We start from the raw sequence: 5055 nt of genomic DNA on the forward strand, positions 1-5055 counted from the left end.
TACCCTCTGCAGTTGTATTTTGAGATCATGTAAATTTTAAAAAAGACTTTTTATAGAGGCTTGCAACTGCATTGTTTTGAGACTAGAAGGCTTTTTTATTATTATTTAGTAAAGGTCTACAGGGTACAGTGTCTATAGGGTGTCACTACACAGATCAGACTCATAGTGATTCACCTATTTTCAGCCTCTCAAGTGCTGGGATTACAGGCCAGTGCCACCATGCCCAATCTCAATCGCCAGCTCAGTGTGCCCCATGGGTGGGGGGCGGAGGGCGGCACAGCAGACCAGGTATCAAACCCTGGCCACTGTACTCTGCCTAAGCAGATGCTTTAGTCTGCTGAGTTATTTGACTGGCCCTTAGAAGGGGCTTTTGAACAATGTTATAAGTGTTTATATTTTGGGTAAAGGAGTAATATTTTTCTGTGGTCTAAAGAAAGGCCACATCATGTCAGATGGAAACATGACTCTACTGGCTCTACTTGGAGGTTAACAATTGTTAAAGGAGATCTGGTTGGGTGTCGAGTTGACAAAAGGTGAACTTGTCATGGTTAGTTTTGTCATCCTGCTTGTTTTATGTGATGCCTGGGGATTGTAAAACACCCTCTGGGCGTGGCTGTAGGTGACTGGCCTGTGGCCTTGGGGACTACATGTGGCTCTTAGCACCTTCCCCTTTGCCTCTTTTCTGCTGTCTTCTTTCCAGATGCCATGAGGTGAAGTGTTTCTCTGCCAGATCCTTCTGCCATGGTGACTCTGCTTCAGAGGAAGGTGACCATGGACTGAAACATCTGAAATCATGGACCACGATGAACCTTTCCTGCTTTTATTTGTGCTTGTCCCAGCACTGGAAAGCTGACCAGCAAAACTTTTATTATTCAAAAATATAAGTCCATGGTAAATGCTTTAATACCTTGCAGGAGTGTTATTTCTTGATTATGACTGGCAGCAAATATCTACCACATTTGTTCTATAGCTCCAGATGTGTATTCTAAGTGTGAAAAAATAACACCTCTGTTTGAAAGTAATAAGAAATGATCCATTTTGAGCCAAGTATGAAAAGAGTTTTATCCTGACAAAGTTAAGAAATAAAGACTGTTTTCAAAAAAAAAAAAAAAAAAAAAAAAAAAAAAAAAAAAAAAAAAAAACTTTAAGGAAAATCTTTATAATAGTGAACTGGTCTTTTCTATCTTAGCTTAAACTGCATTAATCAAATTAAATTGAATAGTTGTAATTCCTTCAATTACTTTTCTGTTTTGTTTATCACTTCTTTTTGCTCCTCTATTCTTATGACCTAGTAATCTATTTATCATTTAAGACATACAAGGTCCTAAATAACTTTAATCCTTACAAAGTTAGTGTAATGACAATATTACTGATTTGAGTATCAATGCACCTGAATCTCAGACCTTGACTCATACAGTAGTGAAACTAAACCAGCATCAATTAATTTGTTTCTTTTATAGATATTTACATTTCATAATAACTTCTCACAAAATATTTCTTTCAAAATGGAAAATTTGGACTTAATCTTCACAATAATAATATAAAGAAAAAAATTCCCAATTGTCTGCCTCTATACTAAATGCTAATAATAAAGTAATTATTATTTTCAGAGGAAAAAAATTATCCAACCAATAGTGAAATGATAATTATTAAGGCTGTCAAATATATGGTGACATTTCTAGTAAAACTTGGGTGTTTATTAGGAGGCACTATTATAGATACTAATCAAATAATTTAATTTTCTCCCACTGGAGAATGTTATAAATTTATGTAGTCTGAGGGTAGCACCACTTTGATCTCAGGGATCCACACTCCTTTTATTTTTCTGTTTTGTTATCCTTTGAAATTCATTCTCAGCATTGTCAAGGTGTATTTTGGAAGATATTTCCCCTATTCCCCTTCACATCCCTCACAAATAGTTTCTGAATACCTGACTTGAGTGAAGTGAAAGGAAAGACCACAGAATACAGTACTAACTACGTACCTACTTACAGAGCTTTCCTGCAATTTGTAGTCAGAGAGTTCTCCTGAGATCTCATTGATCATAAATAGAATAGAGGCTGGGAAATAGAATTGCTTTAGTTGGGCTTTTGCCAGTTCTTAAGAAAATGAAGATTATTTTGCATAGCCTCCCTACTAGAAAAAAAGAGAGAAGAAAAGTAAACATTGGTTAGTATGATATTAACTTTATATATCAAGTTGGCTGCATTATAATGCCCAATGATTTGGTCAAACAAAATTCCAAATGTTGCCATGAAGATATTATTTACATGTGTTTAGCATTTATGAAAGTAGACTTTAAATAAAATATATTACCCTCCATAATATTAGAGTAAGTATAGACTCTGTCCATCAGCTTAAGACCTCTGAAGGAAATACTGGGCACCGTGAATGTGAAGATTGTCTCTAGACAGCCTCATTTCTCAGGACAACAGCAGTGTCTCTTCACTGGGTTTCCAGCCAGCCTGGTTGTCCAGCATAGTTTGAATGTGTTGCTCTTTAATAGCGTGGACCAAATTCTTAAACTCTTTCTATGCATCTGATGAACATCTTATTGGTTCTTTCTGGAGAACCTTGGCTCATACAGATTTTGGTAATGAGATTGACTCTAGAAGAACTTTATTTATTTATTTACTGTGCAGGGTCTACAGGGCCTCACTATACAGATCAGACTCATATTGATCCTCGTGTCTTTAGCCTCCCAAGTGCTGAGATTACGGGCCCATGCCACCATGCCCAGTCTTGCTTGCTGTCTCAGATTGCCTCAGGGGTGGGGCCAGCATGGTCCACCGGGGATCAAACCCCTGTCCGTAGTAGGCGCTTTAGTCTGCTGAGCTATCCGGCCGGTCCAGAAGAACTTTATGTTAAGAATGAGTTTTCTTAATTGGTTTGGAGGTTTCTGGAATCAGTTTACTAAACTGATTATATTTAAAAGCCTACTTTCCAATAAAAAGATGCCGCTAATCAGTGGTATAATATGGTAGTAGGCGTATGTGAAATATCACCATTGAATATTCCTGATCAAATAAGTGTAGGAGGGAAGTTTTGAAATGATCATGTATTTGATACCCTAGAACATATATCTTAAAGTGACAAATGTAATGAAATTGACTGATTCTGCTTCAATGAGTTGAAAAAATTGGGGAAAGATAAAATGACCACAATGACTTGTATTTTTAGGTCAATCACTGCATAAATGACCTAGCAGTTCTACGCCCTGAACAAATTTTTATTTTCTGTAGGCACAAATCAGAGATAGCTTTTTTAAATTTTATTTTACAAAGAACTTTAATATCAAGAAACACTTCCAGAAGTCCAAATCAGATTCAAGGCCATGGCTGCAGTTCTACAGGAAATGGGCAGTGCTTGCAGCTCGGGTCTCAGATATGGGCCTCAGTAGAGGCTGGCCTTTGTCATGATGCGCAGGAGCTCCTGCTCGTTGACCTCGCTGTCTCCATCTCTCGGCTTCATCAGTCATCTCCTGAAGCTTCTCATCGGTCAGGTCCTCGCCCAGCTCCTCGCCGCGTGCTTCAGGTTTCTGAATGATATTGTCCCGATTTCATCATCATTGAAGAGCTTGAAAGCTCTCAGGATTTCTTCCTTGGTGTCTTTCTCAGACATTTTCTGAGTCATGGTGGTCAGAAAGTTACTGACGTTCACTTTGTCTGTCCCCTGCTTATCAGTTTCGCTTCTCATATTCTTGATTTCTTCTTTCTTGGACTCAAAGCCCTGGGCTCTTGGTGGCACCTTTAGCTCCTTTTCATCACTGGTCCCGGTCCTTCTGCATCAAAGAGCTCAAAAGCTGCCCCGGTTTCCTGTTTCTGCTCTTCAGTCAGCTCTGGTTTAGGACACATCCTTTTTCTCGGAACACTTGAGACCATGTTTGCCTTTTTAAAATTGGAGGCTATGGCAGCCAGACTCCATGGCCATTGTTAAAGTAACTGAGATTGCTAATTTTGGATTTGGATTATTTTCGTGTTGGTACCTGATTTAAACACAACTTTAAGGGCCAGGGAGATGGCTCAGTGGAATAAGTGCTTTCCTGGCAAGTGCAAGGGTCTGAGTACAATCCCCGGTTCCACAAGAATAAATAAATAAATAAATAAATAAATAAATAAATAAATAAAGTAAAATAAATAAAAATAAAATACAACTTTAAGTATCCACTCCACAAGGCAACTGCCAGTAAAGCAAGGGAGTGGACTAGGAAGGAATGGGAAAATGCTGGACATCCTTCACCAGTGGAAGGAGTCAACCACCACAGGGTGTCAGCACCGACTTGCCTGAGGAGACCTCGGAGGAGTTTGCTTGGGAGCTTGCCTTGTTAGACAGCCCTACTGTGCCTCTAGGCATCCTTACAATTGCTTTTTGCTGCTAGGTGTAAAATTAGGTTCATGTTGCATTAGAACCTGAGAGGGTTTCTGTATTTGTGCCCTTTAAAAAGCATTATATTGCTTATATCTTCTGCTTTGAAAAATTACTAGGAAGACAGCAACACATAGTGCATATTGAGTATTATAGTTGTCCTAATAACCTACTTGGAAACTTGGTCTCATTGTTAGGAATATATATTGAGACAGGGTCTTGCAATAAAGTTCAGGCTGACCTTGAGCTCACTTTGTAGCCAGGCTGGTCTTGAACAACAATCTTCCTGCTTCAGCCTCCCATGTGCTGTGACTATGATTAACTTTTTTTTTTTGATTAGCTTTTTTAAAAGGAAAGAACAACTGGAATGTTTGAAAAGAGAAAAGAAGGAAGGAAATATATAGCTAAAAATGATAGCTAAGATAATCATACTACTAAATTCTATTGGTTTATTGAAAGTAACAATATTTAATTGTTTGATCAATTTTGCATATCTATATATGCAAATATAAATTGTACTCTGAGCAACTTCCTTTGAAGATAACAATATGTAATATAACAACTATTGTTAATTTCCTATTATCTTGCTTTGAAATTCTGTATTTTTTGTTATTGGTTTCTTTCTCTTTAAAATAAAATTAAAAAATATATTCAAACGAAGCCTTGATATAAATATATTGCAGGAAAAGC

At 37.6% G+C, this 5055-nt stretch overlaps 1 pseudogene; it reads right to left on the reverse strand.

Moving 5' to 3' along the window:
* Positions 1–3393: 3393 nt before the first annotated feature.
* On the reverse strand, positions 3394–3881 carry LOC101576645 (annotated as a pseudogene).
* Positions 3882–5055: the final 1174 nt, after the last annotated feature.

The sequence above is a fragment of the Octodon degus genome, unplaced genomic scaffold, assembly GCF_000260255.1.
Source record: "Octodon degus isolate 3935 unplaced genomic scaffold, OctDeg1.0 scaffold00066, whole genome shotgun sequence".
Lineage (NCBI taxonomy): Eukaryota > Metazoa > Chordata > Mammalia > Rodentia > Octodontidae > Octodon > Octodon degus.